Source organism: Macaca thibetana, chromosome 7 (assembly GCF_024542745.1).
Source record: "Macaca thibetana thibetana isolate TM-01 chromosome 7, ASM2454274v1, whole genome shotgun sequence".
In the NCBI taxonomy this organism is placed as follows: domain Eukaryota; kingdom Metazoa; phylum Chordata; class Mammalia; order Primates; family Cercopithecidae; genus Macaca; species Macaca thibetana.
This window is the reverse complement of record NC_065584.1, coordinates 25,850,803-25,869,814: the sequence shown is the minus strand read 5'-3', so window position 1 is coordinate 25,869,814 and position 19,012 is coordinate 25,850,803. Positions and strand designations below refer to the sequence as shown.

The 19,012-nt window shown below is 37.0% G+C and overlaps 1 long non-coding RNA gene and 1 pseudogene across 1 annotated transcript in view; one reads left to right on the top strand and one right to left on the bottom strand.

Moving 5' to 3' along the window:
- Nucleotides 1-19,012, top strand: part of LOC126958562 (uncharacterized) — a 169,992-nt gene that overhangs the window by 51,425 nt on the left and 99,555 nt on the right. The gene's annotated exons all lie outside the window — the stretch shown is intronic.
- On the bottom strand, nucleotides 16,419-17,193 carry LOC126958561 (60S ribosomal protein L9-like; annotated as a pseudogene).

Sequence of the window (19,012 nt, the reverse complement as noted above, 5' to 3'; positions counted from 1 at the left end):
TAATGAAAATGACAATCATATTGACCTATCCTGGTACTTAAAAAAAAACAACCATCGTTTGAATTCCAAAAACACATCTACCAAGGAACATATTTTCTTCCCTACTCACAAAGAAAATGGTTAAAAAGTAGATCTTAGGTTTTTATTCTCTTCTGCCTGATTTACATTTTAGTGATTGCCTCATCACTGGTTTTACACTAAATTTAGAGGTGTGACTAAATAATTCTGTTTTGCAGCATAAATTAAAAAATAATATACTTAGAATTGTACTTCTCCTTATTTTTCTCTTACTTCTCCTTATCAACATAAAACATCATTTACTGAACATCACGCACAGTGCATGGCATACCATTCCTTGCTCTTTCTTAATTTTATTGGCTTTTTCTAAAATGTCTTCTATTTGAGAAAGGAAATAAAATCATTGAAATGTATGACATTTATTTTCTTTAAATAAATAGGGATTTATATAACTCTTAAAAAGAGATAGTATAAATATGTATTTTAGTATCATTTTTTCACAAACATTGGTGACAGTAGTTTCCTAAATAGTAACCATATATTCCAAATAATGAGACAAAACTGTTAGATGTTGGAAGAAAGAGGCAACTATTGTTTGTTTTCTAGTTTTTTTGGGTACTCATCAAAATATGCTTTTTTTCTCCTTAGTGTATCATCTTGCTTTTCTCCTAAAAGAGAGAATTCTACCAACTTCCTTAAGAAGTAAAAGCAACAATATAAAAATATTATGGCGTGCTTCAAAGTTTGACTGAAGAGGTAACTAAAGTAGTTTCTAATAAAATACTGCGGTATCAGAAAATGGAGTTTCCTTCTTGTTTGATCAAAAGGATGTTTGGGAGATAATATTTAGCTGAAGATATGGAGAACGCTAAATGGAAGCTTTATCCTTTAACACAAAATGTGTAAACAACCCATAACATATTGCTTAATTGTTCTGATTATGTAGTCAAAACCAAAAATTTCACTTAACCTGGCACTGGGTAATCTATGGTCATGTACAACTTGCTCAAGTAGACTAACCATGGCGGACTTTTCATTTGAGTTTCTTTGGCCTATGTTCTCTAAAATCGTGCACCCAAAGGAGAACTATGTCTCAAGGAGATTTTGGCTCTAAAATTGGCTGCCAGTATAACTGTGGGAAAATTATCTAGGAAGCAGATCAATTCTCCTGATGATCTGTTAACCAAATAACCAGTTCTGATAGTTTCTAACAACAATGTTAGTCAGCTTAGCAAGAATATGAATTATACTAAGTCTAATATGGTAGCTGAGAAAAATGGTCAAGAATTAAAAAAATCATTATAAGTTCAATTAAAAATGCTATTTTCCAGCCAACATTTTGACTCTTATACATGTTAGAATTGTTTCAGTTACTTCTTTTGGATGTGAATTTGGATGCTTTTGAATGTCATTTTATATTTTTTCAAACTTCACGCACTTTTAATATTCCGTTGCCAATATCTCAAATGGCATATCAAGTTTCAGTTTGTATCTGTAACAATTTAAAATTTAAATTTAATTCAAAAGCATGTGAAATAATCACAATTTTAAATTAAATTAAATTTTAATTTTAAATTAAATTGAGCTTCCATTTTAAGTGGAATTAAATCTTTATTTTAATTTAAGTTCGATTTTCAGTTATTTTAATTAAGGAAAGATTGAATTACATTAACTATTTAAATTAAATTAAGAATTTAAAATTAAATCCAAAAGTATCTTAAATAAAAATAAATTGGAGAAAAATCTCATCAGATGGGAAATGCAGAAATTCTATTTGCTAATAAGAAACAATTGGGATAGTCATAAGTTAATTGACATACTGGACATAAAAGGGTTAAAAATTTCAAAGTATGTAAAGAAAGTGGAGCTGTTCAGAATATTTTATTACAGTAGATTATATTAGTACTTCTAATATTCCTTGACTATAAATTAATAAATGCAAAGAATTTTAAAAATTGACTGAAAAATTCCTAAAACGGCTAAAATCTGACAAAACAGAAATAATGTTAAAGTGGATCTAGATATCAATAGAAACTGAGAAATTCCCATAACAAATGTTGACATTTCTGTTTTGCTAGATCGTTTATCATGAGACACCAAAATTCAACCATCCCTTTAAGTTCTTAAAACATTCCTGTTTGATTTTTAGTTTTCTCATCACTTAAAGGTATAAAAAGCATTTTCATCAAACCAGTGAACTTAGTAAATAAAGCAAATTAGATGTTTAGAAAGTTGGGTTTTGTGGAGTTAATTTTCAGGAAAACATGCTGCCAGTTGCTAACATCTCTAGCCATTGGTTTCTGTATCTGTAAAATGAGAATGATGATAATGTTGCCATCTTCTTTCATATTAGACATCTCGCTTAATCCTGACCACCAGCCAGTGAGAAAGGTATAAATGAGGAAATAGATACTCAGAAAAGTGATTTATGAAAAAAGAGGCACAGGTAGCAAATGATGGAGCTGAGCTTCAAACCCAAATGTATCACTCCAGAGATCAAGTCTTTAGGTGTTGGGCTAAGGTCAAGCCATATTTTTTTTTTTTTTTTTTTTGAGACAGAGTCTTTCTCTGTCGCCCAGGCTGGAGTGCAGTGGTGCAATCTCGGCTCACTGCAAGCTCTGCCTCCCGGGTTCACGCCATTCTCCTGCCTCTGCCTCCCAAGTAGCTGTGACTACAGGCGTGTGCCACCACGCCTGGCTAATTTTTTGCCCATTTTTAGTAGAGACGGGGTTTCACCATGTTAGCCAGGATGATTTCGATCTCCCACCCTCGTGATTCGCCTGCCTCAGCCTCCCAAAGTGTTGGGATTACAGGCGTGAGCCACTGCGCCTGGCCTCTAGGTCAGTCCATGAGTTTTGTATTGAATTCCTAATGATACCAATAAGCTAACTCTTTTTTTAGTTGGATATATATATGTATATGTGCATATATGTAAATGTGCATATATATACACATATAAAATAGTACTGTTATATTTTCTGGTCATTTTTTTTTTCTCTCGAAACTAAAAATGTCAAATGCAAGCCCTCTCAAGAGGCTAATATGGTACATGAACACAGACATTTCCTCTGGTGTGTTTGTGGACCCTGTGAAGATGAGGGAGAGGGAATGGTGGGATGGACGATGCAAGCAAATCGTTAATTACAAGGGAAAATGAAACTCCTACCAGTGGACAACTACCCAAAAGCATGTATGTCTTGAACAAAGTAAGATTGGCATGGATTATTCTGAAATCAAGAGCACTTCTGGACCATGAGTCCTCATGGCTTCTCATTAGCTTCTGTGGAGTTACATAAACTAGATTTGTCAAAGATGTGTGATGAGCTAGGGCCACTGACATCTCTTTTCTCTCTGTTTGTGGGGAGTTTTCCTTTGCCATCTGCAATTTACTGCTACATATGTGGTGAACTTACCACGTTCTGAAAATTAACAGAGAACACCTGGCTATTTTTTTCTAGGCTGAAAATCTGATGTAAAATGTTAGCTTGCCCAGTGAAAAAACTCTTTCATCCATCTATCCCTTAAAAATATAATGTATTAGTAGTATGTTTCAGATACTGATAGGCTTCAGGGCTACAAAGATGAAAATGATGTAGTCTCTGCCTTTTGGGATTAATAGTTAAATAGGAAAATCAGACAAACAGAAAATTATAGTATAATCTGATAAGTACAATGTAAAAGATACAAGGTAATAATAATATCTAACATTTATTGAGTGCTTACTCTGGGTTAGACTGTCCTAGCATTTTGTGGTGCTACGTGGTAGTTACTCTTATTATACTGAATTAAGATGAAAAAACCAAGACATACGGATTTTAAATTACTTGTCAACACAGATAGCAAAGAGATGGATTTACATTTGAATACAGATAATCTATTACCAAAATCAGGGTCCAAGAGACACTTTACAATATTACCTCTTGTATGCGAGTATAAAGAAAGGCCCTAATAGAAAACACATTATCATTATGTTCAAGTTAAAACGAAGGTTGGAGACTTGAAATAAATTTCTGCCTTTGGGAAAAGAAATACAAAATTAAAGAAGCATGCCTCAATTCAGACAGTAATGTATAGGGCTTATGAGTCAGACTGGTCAAATGAATCTGGTTCAGCCACTTACTACTAGCTGTGCAACCAAGACAAGTTATTTAACCCCTCTAAGCCTTAGTTTGCTCATCTGTAAAGTCAGACAATATATAGTATATAGTATATGATTATATATATATACTACATATACTATATGCAAGATTATGTGAGGTCATATTTGCAAAGTACTTAGAGGACTCGAGATTAGAGGGAGTGACCAATAAATATTAATTTTTACTAAATGCAACCAATGAATTTACAAATTATTTCTTTATATCACAGAAACTAGTACTGTATCCATTCTGTCTGATTTTTGAGGGCAAGTAAAGTATGTCAGCGTTGATGTAACTTATAAGGTGGCTAGTGGAGCAAAACGTCAAAGAAAAAATACTGCAACCTAAGAAGGAAAATGGTTCTAAGATATATTCTAAGCTAAATATTAATAAGCTAAACTTCACACTTAATGAAACTTTATACGTTTGTGTTGGCAAACATTACTTAAAAGACAGGGGCTCAGCCAATTATTTCCAAAATGTCAGAATAAGTTCGGAGAACCCCAAGAATGATAAACACAAAAGATCTGAATCATACATATCATAGTCAAACTGTTGAAGGCCAAAAACAAAAAGAGAATCTTGAAAGCAGCAAGAGAAAAATGACTCAACATATAGAAGTGAACAATAACATGAAAAATGCCTTATAGCTCATCAGAAACAACAGAGTCCAGAAAGCAATGGCATAACATACTCAAAGTGCTAAAAGAAAAAGATCTGTCAATCATGGTTTGTATAATCAACAAAATCATCCATCAAAAGTGAAGCCAAAATTAAGACATTCTTCCATAAACAAGGACTGAGCCAATTCCTTGCTAGGCACTTTACATACACCATCTGATTTAATCTTGACCACAAGCTTGTAAATTTTCTTTTCTTATTTCTCTTTTACAATGGGGGGAACTGTGAAACCAAAGAGAAGCTGAGTAAATTGCTTGAGGTCATAGAGCTAGTAAATGGAATTTGAAGCCATATCAGTCTGCTGATTCTGCCTTCCCATGAAGTTTCATTCTGTTAGATTCTATGCCTCCAAGCAACTTTTCTTTCAATGAGTCTACCTAATGCTGATAGATGGATCCTCCTAAATATTACATTCTTGATGTTACTTTACTAAGAATCCTTGAATGGCTTTCTCTTATTTGTAGCACGAAGGCTAAATTCTTCACTCTGATTTATAATGACTTTTAAATTTCAGCACTGAAGTGTCATTTAAACATGATTTCTTAATATTTCTCAAGTTGACTGGGTTATCTCATATCTGCCAACCTCTTCTCCATCAGTTGAAATCCTCCCTGTCATGGGTTGTCACAGACTGGGGCTGGCATTGTCAGTGGCAAAAGAATTTACCAAGACAGTAATGAGTTAAAGAAAGCAGGTATATTAGAGAGAAAGTATGTTGCAAGGAAGCAATGGGCACCACAGCAGAGAGGGGGTTGTTTGAGAAGAGTCAGGGTCTGGAGGGAAGTTTTATAGGGTCATGCTCTAGGGGCTATATGTGGTTAGGGTCATGCTGCTTTGCTAAAAATACATTGGGGTGATTCTTAACTGGCAGGTCTTTCCACCCCAGGCATCCTGTGTCAGGGTGTTTGTGCACGAAAATGATGGTTAGTCAGCATTTTTGCTAGAGCTGGTTTTCCTCTCCCCCTTTCCTTCTTTCTTCTATCTCGACAGCTAGACTCTATCCTTGTTGCTTATCAGGAGTCCACACTCCCCATTAAAAAAGTCTCTATTTTGTGTGTGTGTGTGTGTGTGTGTGTGTGTGTGGAGTTGGGGCTCATATCTTTTTATTCTCTGATATTTCCACTCTTCCTTTTTACATATTGTCATTCCTCTATTAGAGCCTATATGTTGTCTTATATTGTGAATTATTGTATCTATCTATCTATCTATCTATCTATCTGTCTCTATCTATCCATCCATCATCTATCTATTTATCTCTCTATGTCTATCTTCTACCTATCTATCATCTGTCTATCTATATATTTATCTATCCATAGAGTGAGAAATAAAAATGAAATTCTGATCTCTCCAACCAACTGAACTGATCCCCTCTCGGCCAAGGGGACCCTAGGGAAACCTTGAAAACGGAGTTCTTAGCCATGAAGTGATAAGAGGGCAGATTCACCTCATTATACACCCTTCTTTGTTAACTGCCGTTAGACTTTTTTCCTTGAGGGTTAGACAGAAACCAGCCCTTTTGAAAGATTCACTCTACTGCTGATTTCAACCAACCCCTGACACTGCTCCTCCATTTTTGCAGTTTTAATACAACAGCTGAATGGCATTCGTTGCTGTTAAGAGACCAGGGACCATGGAGTGATTCTGGCCAGTCTATAGAGGGTGTACAATGAGGACTTTTGTGTCCTCTGCTTTATCTTTTGACCTCAGAGGGCTGAAAACTCCACCCTCAGATCATGCTGATGCCATCACTTTTTGTACATGTGACTCATGAAGGGATGTAAAGCTCCATTGCACATGTGCATCTTTCTCCATTCATAAATATTAATGACTCCTTCTATAGCTTATTAAATATGTATACTTGACCACTCCACTCAGCATAAATTTTGGGTCCCTTTAAGTCTCCCTCAAAGTTCCTGTATTTGGTTGGTAACTGGATGCTACACTTTCCAGCCTGTCAGAAGGGCCACCTTCAGGCTGCAACCATTTAGGAGAAATAAAGCTCTTCTTTCCAAATTTATGAACCTTATTATTCTTCAGTTGACAATAGATATAGACAATAGATATAGATACATATATATGTACATAAAAATTCATTTGTGTGTGTGTATATATATATGAATAAAAGTGGCATATTTAAATATTAAATAATGGGATAAGTGGGACATATATATATATATATACAAATAGAGAGAGAGTTTGCTTCTAGTTCATTTATGCTATTACATATATTTAACTGTATTGCATGTATATGAACTGGCATAACTGGATTGGAAACAAGTCATGTTTTATTTTCCTTTACATCTTCAGCAAGACTTAGCAGGGTGCTTTCTATATTATAACAGCCTATTAAATATTTATTGAATGATGCCTTATGGTTCCTAGTTAAAAAGTGAAATGCTAAAATCAAATAGTAAGAAAAAATCACTATATCCTGGTATTTAAATTGGTCCCACTTGGTTGGGAAATTATGTCAGTCTGGAGTCTTGTTAAAATGAAATCTGAGAGAAACAGAAACTTCCTCTCTTTTCTTACTCCAGTCTCATGAGGCCAACACAGTACTTCAAAACCAAACACTTATGAATTTCTTCTCAACCATCATTGCTGCAGCCCCAGGGAAAATCAAGACAGATGTGAGTGGTCATGGAAGCTCACAGATCATAAATTTGGTAAGCTAAGATGGTAACCAACTGATGGGGCAGGTATGGAAGGTTCTTTCAAATTTAGAGTATAAAATACTGTGTAATTCTCATGCTTATCATGAAGAGTCAGCTGATCCAATTAACTGATCCAATGATAGACTCTATCTTAGACAATTTGGAAGAGTACGGGAGACAGTAAGTTTACTATTCATAAAAAAGTAATTGATTTCATAGTGGAAGCCAAGGAATTAAAAAATTGCTGTTTGGGAGAGTTTTGTCTGTGGGTCTGCCTGCTTCTCAAAATGTGATCTATCTTTAAAGACACAACTGGATCATTTCTTAGTACAAATGTCTCTGTTTCTCTTTTTCCTTAAGCCTCTCCTTTGATCTCTTTCTCATCTCTTTTTCTCTGAAAAAAAAAATAATTCAAATCATTTTGGGAATATCCTTTATCTCAATATATACCAGTTTCATTTATCCCATTAAATATTAATTATGCTACTTTTATTCATCTAAGTCATTCTTTTAACTCTATACTCATTTAATTTACCAGTGGTAAAACACGGTGAGTATTGGTAATAAATATTGGTTCTGTGCCCAGTCCCTGATTGGATTTCTTGTCCTCTCAGGGAAAGAGAGGGAACTGGTTAGAAAAGGGAGGGTGAGATCAGGTGAAGAAATGGCAGGGAATGCAGGCTCTTTTCTTGGTTCCAGATGAATTTTAGGATTGTCTTTTCTAGTTCTATGAAGAATGATGGTGGTATTTTGATTGGAATTGCATTGAATTTACAGATTGCTTTTGGCAGCATGGTCATTTTCACATTGCCGAACTTCAAACTATACTCTAAGTCCATAGTCACCAAAACAGCATGATACTGCAATAAAAATAGGCACATACACCAATGGAACAGAATACAGAACCCAGAAATAAAGTCAAATACTGACAGCCAACTGATCTTTGACAAGACAAACAAAAACATAAAGTGGGGAAAGGACACCCGACTCAACAAATTGTGCTGGGATAATTGCCTAGCCACATGTAGAAGAATGAAACTGGATCCTCATCTCTCACCTTATATGAAAATCTACTCAAGATGGATCAAGAACTTAAATCTAAGACCTGAAACCATAAACATTCTGGAAGATAACATGAGAAAACCCTTCTAGACATTGCCTCAGGCAAAGATTTCATGACCAAGAACCCAAAAGCAAATGCAACAAAACAATGATAGATAGGACTTAATTAAACTAAAGTTTCCACACAGCAAAAGAAACAATCAGCAGAGTGAACAAAAAATCCACAGAGTGGGAGAAAATCTTCACAGTCTATACATCCGACAAAGGACTGATATCCAGAAGCTACAGGGAACTCAAACAAATTAGCAAGACAAAACCAAACAAACCCATCAAAAAATGGTCTAAGGACATGAACTGACAATTCTCAAAAGAAGATATATGAATGGCCAACAAACATATAATGAAATGCTCAACATTACTAATGATCAGGGAAATGCAAATCAAAACCACAATGCAATACCACCTTACTCTTGTAAGAATGGCCATAATCAAAAAATTAAAAAAAATAGATGTTGGTGGGGGTACAGTAAAAAGGGAACATTTTTACACTGCTGGTGGGAATGTAAACTAGTACAACCACAATGGAAAACTGTGTGGAGATTTCTTAAAGAACTAGAAGTAGAACTACCATTTGATCCAGCAATTCCACTACTGGGTATCCACCCAGAGGAAAAGAAGTCATTATACAAAAAAGATACTTGTACCTGCATGTTTATAGCAGCACAATTTCCAATTGCAAAAGTATGGAACCAGCCCAAATAGCCATCAATCAATGAGTGGATAAAGAAATTGTGGTATATATATACCATGGAATTCTATTCAGCCATAAAAAGGAACAAAATAATGACATTTACAGCAACGGATGGAAATGAATACCATTATTCTAAGTGAAGTAACTCAAAAATGGAGAACCAAACATCATATGTTCTCACTCATAAGTGGGAGCTAAGCTATGAGAATGCAAAGGCGTAAGAATGATGTAATGGACTTTGGGGACTTGGGTGAAAGGGTGGGGAGATATGAGGGATAAAAGACTATCCTTTGGGTACAGTGTATACTGCTTGGGTGATGGGTGCATCAAAATCTCACAAATCACCACTAAAGAACTTACTCATGTAACCAAACACCATTTGTTCTGCAAAAACCTATGGAAAAAAAAAGAAACAGTAGAGAAAGTTTTTCTTGGGAAGTGTAGAGCCAGAGAATGAGTCCTCATATTTCCAAAGTTCTTTATTCCTACCCAGATAAGGAGGGGAAAAGGTGCAAAGATATGTCTATAATTGCATTTCCCATCCTGGAAATCTCAGCCAGCCAGAAGACCTGGAATCAATATTTAAGCCAGAGAAGATGACAATGAAGTGGGACCAAATCACAGCCATGGGACTAGATGAATTTAGATTGCATACCCAACAGCCTTGAGCTGGCAAAATGCATGGCCTTTTCCTTAATCTTGCAATAATGCAATCAGGCATTTTATGGAAATCATAAAACGGAATCACATCCATCATTGGAAGAGTTTTTCTAACTCCTTCTAAATTCCAGGTTCTTTACTACGTGCTAGAGATGCCCGTTGGTGTACAAGATAGACATAGGCCATTCCTGCCATGCTTGAAGTTTAGTGGAAAGAGGAAGTGCTACTCTCCTCTTGAATTTTTTTCTGTATATCTCAAATTAAGGAGAACAAACATGTCTATTTATAATCAAAGTTTATATTATTGTTTGCATTACTGTAATCATGTAGGCATAAAAGCTTAATATTTGGTTGGGGTAATCTAACAGTAACAACTGCAACAAAATGCATGTAGAACTCTGGGATTTACAAGGTACTTTGACTTGTACCACCTCTTTTAATCTCACTGAATTTCTTCTCTCACACTTGGAAGATAAGGAATAGCAATGTCTTTCTTGCACGGATGACATAGCTAGACAGGCAGGCAAAGGTTGTGCCTTCAATTGTGAGGATACGCATTTTATAGATGCTGAACCTGAGCCTCAGAGAAGAAATGTAAATTGTTTGTAGTGGAATATAAAGCTGAAAGAAAAAGTGGGACTTAAAGTATAGTCTTTGGACTCTGAAGTCTATGATTTTTTCATTATATGTCAGCTGTTGCTCAATTGACCCATCAATCAAATGGGAGCCAGGAGTATCCCCTCAGAATTTCTCTAGACTTAATGTTCCAGAAAAGCTGATCATACTTTACTCCTTTTGGCAGCCCATGTAATAATAGTGCAACCAAACAGGAAAAGAATAAAGAGGAGAGACAGAGAACATTAAGGTAGTAATAAAATTCATCCACAAGCTGACCACCCAGAAATAATCAATTTTGTGCATATCCTTTTTGTCATTATTTTAGAATCCATTATATTTCCTGGCTGATATTATTTCCTTAAGTCTTAATCATGGGAAACTATTTTTGTCTTTGTTCCACAGAACATTTAGAACAGAAAGTGACCTCAGACTATTTAGTCAAACTTCCTTAATATTCACATGAGGAAGTCACAACTAGAAAAATGTATCTATAGACCAAAGCAAAGTACTAATAAGAAAAACAATTAGGAATTTAATGAATTATTTTCTATAAGTAATTGCTTACAAAATGAATGCTCTATGGCTTGACTATAAGATAATAACTAAGATTTTGCCTGAATGTAAATTTAGATGAGATTTTGATGTTTTGGGCCCAAAAGAAACTTTTCGGGGCTTAATATGTGGTAGGCTTACAGGTGCGTGAATAAATGAATAAAGCATGTATGATTTACCTGTATACTTTGAAAATAATAAATACAATTTATTAATCTAAGACCGTTATGTTCATATTTAGTCATATTAGCATCGTCATCATCAAGGAAACTTTATTGAATGCATCTCATGTGTGATTGTTATAGGAATGGAAAAGAGAGGATGTGGTGTTGAAATATTGGGTAGTTGAAGTTAAAAAAGATTTGTGTAATGACTGAGGTTTGAGCACTTGTGTGTATGTATATGTGTGTGTGTTCATTGGGCAAGAAGATGGGGGTGGGACTAATTCAGGGGAAGAAAGAGTTTGAAATGTTACCATTTGTGGATATGTTAGTGACATAAACTGATAAAGAAAATAGAAGCATAATGATTAATATTATGCAGTTCTGTTCCTATTGTTTGTTGATAACAATTTGTCCACATGTAGGAGTCCATTTACAGGTGATGGTGAGATAGTAAAAAAATGTTAATTGTTCTACTATGTAACAGCTCACATACTGGACTGGTCACCATTACTTGAATACCATGCACATAGAATCCTAGTATAATAATTGCAAACACTTACTGAAAACTCAGTATCTTCTGTCCTTGATTAGAAGCACTCTGCATATATTAAATTATTTAATGCTCACCACAGCCCTATGTGTTGAGTGCTTTGATTATCAACCCCATTTCACAGATAAGAAAAATGGAACACAGAGAGATTAAAGAAATTTCTCAAGGTCCTTGTGTATCATGTGAAGGATATAGGTTTTGAACTCAGGCAGCCTGGTTCCAGAGTCTGTAATCTTTAACACATTGTTGTATTACCTACCAGAAGCTTTGCAATGGAAGGAAATTTGAGTTCATTACATCTGAGAAACCCAAGGCTCAGAGGCTAGTTACTTGCTCGGGGTCACATAGTTATTTTGTGACAGATCTTAAACTATGACAGTTTGTGCTCTTGTGTGCAAGGCTGAATTAATTGGAGAGAGGGTATGCTGACATTAGCCTGCAGGTACCAAACACTTTTATCATCACTATCATTCATAGTCTTGAAAAGATGGGAAATGGGGTGGTCTACAGAAGTTTTCAAGCTTTCTTTTCTTATATGAAGCACATACGTAATTCTGTGTATGGAAACATCATTTTGGCTTGCTCTGGATAAAATGTCAGTTTCCTTGGAGAAATATGTAGCATCAGTTTATTGGCTACTCAGGCCTCTTGTATAGGGAAAGACAACTTCCTCCAAAACGAATTGGTGGCTGCATGTCAGGGGAATTAACAAAAGATGCAGGAGATTGAACCAATCATCTATTTCCTTCTTCTCCTCCCAGGTAATGCCCTCCAACTCCTGTCACTCCAGAGGGAAATCTGTCCACAATCTTCCTAGGAAAGAGATTCTTCCCCTTTCTTTTTCATTGCTGACAAAATAGTAAGGAAGATGAGAAGGTCATACCTGGTACCATTTCATTCTCCTAACTAGAAAAGCTCCTCTGGTAAATGTCTGGAGGCTAAATGGAACATGCACATCAAAGAGAATTTGGCTAATCTGAAACATCATATTTCATGAGGAGTTCAACAGGGCGATTTATCACAATTGACCCCATTAGAGAAGGACCAACCATCTTTAGTAGACCCAGGGTTGCAAAATGCCACCACATTTGGCCATAAAATTTATCATGTCAGGAGATCTATAGTCAACACTACGCACTGTGAAATATGGCAGTACTGCTGGGATATTTATCTTGGTTGGACCTGACAGATTAGCCCTGCATTTCCACTTAGTCCGCATTCCTACCCCAGTACAATCTATTATGGCCCATCATGGCAATCTGCTTGGAAACATGACTTGCAGCATCAATAAGCTGGATGCGTACAGGAAGAGCCCACATAAATGCACATATTTGTGGAATGCTCCTCTTAAAATGCTGAAAAGTTATTCAGTGACTTTCTTCTTTTCTGATAATTATTTTAAGAAAAGTAACACATTAAAAGGGGATTTGGACTCTTGACAAATTAATGCCGTTGGAGACATGTTTAACTTTTGTTTTCTTTTTTTCATTTCACAGAAAAGATGCAAAAGTGACAGACATGGTAAAATTCCTCTTTCACTCCTGAGTCCCTCCTTTGGCAGAATTGAGAAGGAGGCAAAACTGATTATCAATGCTTCTGTCTTACAGCTTTCTACTCATGCTGCTGGGGTGCCCTGCCGTCCTTGTGTTTTTGGCATCTCTGCACTATCACCTTTTCCTAAGCTCTGCTCAATGGACACTTACTCTACTACATTGTAAGGGATGACTATGGCTTCATAATCCCCTATTTGTTTTTATTTTAATAAATACAGTAGATATATAATTATTTAAATAGAAGAATTTTGGAATTCCAGTCCTTCTTACCTTCTTCCTGGTAGTACTAGTGATCAGATAGGAGGTCTATCAATTTATCCCCAGAGCATGGCAGCCTGCATGCAAGGAATATTTCAGGGGAAACTACAGACTTGGGTGTTATGAATTTTGGGTTTGAGTCCTATCTTTATGATTTGTTCTGATTGATCTTGGGCAAGTTCTGAAACCTCTTAGAGTCTCAAATTTGTGAAACATTTGGATAAATAAAAGCAACTCTTTCTTGGGATTGATGTGAAGATTAAATAGAATTTTATATATCTCTGTGTAAATAGACACAGATATATATGTTTTCATAAATTGAAGAGCATACTATAAATACTTCTTTTGTAGAGGCAGCAGAGAAAGCTGGATTTGCAGTCAGAAGTTGTGTGTAAAACTCATTTTTCAATTGACTAGTTGGACTGTAGGATTCACATCCTTTAAATGACTCTCGCAATGACTATAGCACTAAGGAAAGAATACCATCTCCTCCAGCAGAAGATCCTGGTCAAAGATGATCACTCCTTGAGCATGTGTTTTTTTTTTTTTTGTTTTTGTTTTTTGAGACGGAGTCTTGCTCTGTCGCCCAGGCTGGAGTGCAGTGGCCGGATCTCGGCTCACTGCAAGCTCTGCCTCCCGGGTTCACGCCATTCTCCTGCCTCAGCCTCCCGAGTAGCTGGGACTACAGGCGCCCGCCACCTCGCCCGGCTAGTTTTTTGTATTTTTTTTTAGTAGAGACGGGGTTTCACCTTGTTAGCCAGGATGGTCTCGATCTGACCTCGTGATCCGCCCGTCTCGGCCTCCCAAAGTGCTGGGATTACAGGCTTGAGCCACCGCGCCCGGCCGAGCATGTGGTTTTTATCTCCATCCATGACATTTATTTTATTCTGCCTTTTCTTCGAGATGTATACCTCTGTTTCTTCTTTGAGTGAAATCTTTTGAGTATAGAGATTTAGTTTCATTTATTTCTGTATTTCCCATAAGGTGAACTATATGTAATTGAATAGTAGGTATTTAATAAACATTTGCAAACTGAATAATAGCAAGTTGGCTGTTGCACATTTGAGGAATGTTATATATGTAAAAAAGCCAAAACAGACTATGCAATTCTCTTTGTTTTGATTCATATTTTCGGCCAGGCAGTAACATCTGGATTGAGACCCATTTTTATGAAAATTTATAGCTAAATAAAGCAGTGTTGGAACTGCAGCCTTGTAGGAAAATGGTTACTCTTTGAACATAGTTCAAAATTCTTGAACATAGTTGCATTTAGCACTGGCTCTGAAAGGGTTTTAACTTCTCTGTTCCTTTCCTTTCAGCCCATTTAATGTTAACATTGGCAAACAGAGAAGTTATGATGGGAAAGGAATTTAGAAAGCGTGCACATCAGCTCCATTATTTCACAGAAGTAGAAACTGAGGCTCACAGCCTTTAAGTGATTGCCCAAACTTGTACTATCATTTTACGGTGATCCAGGAGTAGAACCTGAGTTCTACTTTGGTCCAGCATCTGTTCTCCAGGTCAACATTGCCTTCTTGCCTTCTTGGACAACTTCCCCTTCTTTGTGTCTCCCTTCCTGCCTGCCTGCCTGCCTGCCTTCCTTCCTTCCTTCCTTCCTTCCTTCCTTCCTTCCTTCCTTCCTTCCTTCCTTCCTTCCTTCTTTCCTTCCTTCCTTCCTTCCTTCTTGTTATTTATTTATTTTTTTTGAGATGGAGTGTTGCTCTGTCACCAGGCTGGAGTGCAGTGGCGTGATCTCCATTCACTGCAACCTCCACCTCCCGAGTTCAAGACATTCTCCTGCCTCAGCCTCCCGAGTAGCTGGGACTACAGGCACGTGCCACCATGCCCAGCTAAATTTTTTTTGGATTTTTAGTAGAGATGGGGTTTCACTGTGTTGGCCAGGATGGTCTTGATCTCTTGACCTCGTGATCCGCCCGCCTTGGCCTTCTGAAGTGCTGGGATTACAGGTGTGAACCACCACGCCTGGGGTAAACTGTGACACAATCTCTGTGAAGTAATCGAAATAAAGGTACATTTTCCTACACAAAACTTGGAGTGAGTCCTTGTTTCTCAAACTAGTGTTTATATGTACCCTGCAGAACTCCCTGAGGCCACCGTTTAAATATCTTACATTTTCCTGGGAGTATGGTTTTTTTCCAAAAGATTTTTTTGGGGCTGAAAACTACTATTTTCATACTATAACAAATAGAAATTTAGAAGAATTACTAGGATAAAGCTAGAGAAATTTTGTAGTTGTAGGATCCTATACCCCTAGACATCCATAGATTCACACCCCATTTTGCTATAAGCAATATTTTGGTGGAAGAGTCTCAGAAGCACTGGGCTAGGTCATATCTTTGTTACATGGTTTGACCTTGCTAGGCAGAAAACATAAGCCAAAGCTAAAAATAGTCTATCTTTGCTATTTTTAACTCTTCTACAATCTGACCTTTTCCCCAGCCATTCTTCAGAAATGGCTCTGTAGGTGGCTGCTAAGGAGAGAGCCTTACTACTAAATCTAGTCCTTCTTTCCTTCCTTCCTTCCTTCCTTCCTTCCTTCCTTCCTTCCTTCCTTCCTTCCTTCCTTCCTTCCTTCCTTCCTCCCTTCCTTCCTTCCTCCCTTTCTCCTTTCCTCCATCCCTTGCTTCCATTTTTTTTCTATCAATAGAGGGCTTTTATTGCATGTTTAAAATATCACAAATAGGTCTTAGGAATCATCCAGCATCTTCTTGTTTCATAGCTGGATAACTCTGACACTTTATTCATCAGATGGCAGAACTGTTCCTTTCTCAGAGACATAGATACCATCCAACAATTATCTGGTATCCTTGTTTTTGACTACTGTAACTTGCTAAATCAAAGAAGCTGAATTTGGTACAAGTTTACTGTCATTACCTTCAAAAATGAACTCTTCTTTCTGGGCTTGAGATACTGATGGAACAAGCCACACTTGGCCTCATCTGAACCCTGTGGATGCATTTTTCACTTAAGAAATTTCTGATGTGGGAGTTATACCTGATGTAAATGACGAGTTGATGGCTGCTGACGAGTTGATGGGTGCAGCACAGCAACATGGCACAAGTATACATATGTAACAAACCTGCACGTTATGCACATGTACCCTAGAACTTAAAGCATAATAATAATAAATAAATTAAAAAAAAAAAAGAAATTTCTGATGTCAACAAGAGACCCATTCTTCTGAATGACGATGCTGAGAAGGAAGTGAGCATACATAGACTTCATCTTGTAGGATACACAGACTTCATCTTGTAATGGAAGCCTAGTGTAATGTTCTGGATCCTGTTCTGTACATGACTATTAATAGTGTAAACCAGAGCAAATTCTTGTCTATTTCTCCACTGTGTCAACTTGAAGCCTGTGTTTTCTTTCCAAGTAATGCAAGTTCTACATTAATACGAATGAAGTCTCTCTGCAGAGTTCCTCTGGGGCCCTTCGTAACTGTGAGTCCCTTCAGAGTGATATTGACATTTTCTGGAATGTTTAGTCTGATTCCTGAGAATGGTCTTCATTCTCATGTAGAAGCAGCAAGGACAGAATATCTTAACTCTTTTTTGACCTCTCTATGGTATTTGACACTGCCGACTTGCTCTTCTTCTTTGAAGACGTGCTTGCGTCTTTTGGCTCCAAAAGGCTTCATTCTCTTTCTTTGTGTCCAGATGCTGGAAGAAGACTTTTCATGCCTTTTCTTAGAGACAGGGTCTCACTCTGTCACCCAGGCTGGAGAGCAGTGGCGCAATCAGAGCTCACTGCAGCCTCCAACTCCCGGGCTCAAGCAATCCTCCTTACCTCCACCTCCTGAATAACTGGAACTACAGGTACACAATACTACATTTGGTTATTAATTTTTTTTCTTTTTTTGTAGAGATTGGGTCTTGCTATGTTTCCTGGGCTGGTCTTGGACTTCTGGCCTCAAGTGATTCTGTTGCCTCAACCTCCCAAAGTGCTGGGATTACAGGCATGAGCCACTGTACCTGGTCATGCCTTGTTTTTTAAGGTGCTTTTTCTTTCCTCTTTCCTTGAGCTCCATATTCACATACACAACTGAGTTCTGCACAATTTCCCTTAGAACTTGCAAAGACATTTTAAACTCAATAATTGAACAAACACATTCTTTTACCCCCTTTCACCACCATACCCCCTGTTTTCTGGACTATATTATTCTGACCCTAAATTACTCTTTCTCTATTGGTTCCTATTTTGTGGTGTAAGTAACCACTGCCCAGCCAGATATCTGAGCATTTTTCTTCACTTTTCCTTGCCTCTCACTCTCCTCATTCATGCCATCATCATGAACTACCTCCTAAATATTTTTCAAAGCCATTTGCCACAACCACAACAACTACTACTCATGTTCAGACTGTTATCTTTTACCTTGTTCCCTTCAGCAACCTTTTCATTTATTTCACAGTCTCAGGTCTTGCTCTCTTAATAAATGTAGGATTGGGAAGAAGAAAATTTTCTAGGAACTGTTAGAAATGTAATAAAACTGTCAAAAGTGTTAAGTCTCAGTCTACTGTTTTGTGACAGTTTGTTAAGAAAGTAACTTTAAAAGAATCCAGGTAGGAAACACAAAAAAATACAAACATTTTGATATATTAACTGATAAAGGCACTTTAATTATACCACCCTGTGGAGACAAAGATAATTAACAAATCCAAGTAATCTATATATCCATAAAATCTTAAGCACACCCTGTCTATTCTCAATTATACTATGCTCTTCAAATCCAGAGGGAATCTTTCTAACGTGCAAACCACTTCTGATGCCTTGCTCTACACCCTTCAGTGGCTCCCCATTGCCCTCAGAAAAAAATTCTAAATATCTTAGTTTGGTTTACAAAGGGCTACATGATTTGGTTCCCACTTGTTCTTTATCCTTATAATCCCTTCCTGCTCTAGCTCAGACAAACACCTCTCAGTTTCTCAAATCCACCATGCTCCTTGCTTCCCTCCACATTCGTCCTTCAGAATTTGATTGGTTAATGCAGTGTTTTGCTGGTAAACATTTAACAACTGCCTTTGGGAGAGGAGAAGAAGAGGATCCCAGATTTGCGGCATTTGATGGTTTTCATGGTACAAACATTCTCACCATGACTTTGATCAAGCTACCCACGTGATGTCTTTGGACACAAAATTGGGAAGAAATCTGCACAACGGGTCCTAGAGAGTGGATGTGTGCTGGATTCAGAACACCACTGGGTTAAATCCTACAAAATCCTTTAGATTTTGGCTCATCTGTCCACTTCCCTGAGGAGGCTTTCTTGATCATGATCATGCCATATGCTTCCATTGCTTCCTGGAATCAGGGTGTCTATTTACATGCTCATCA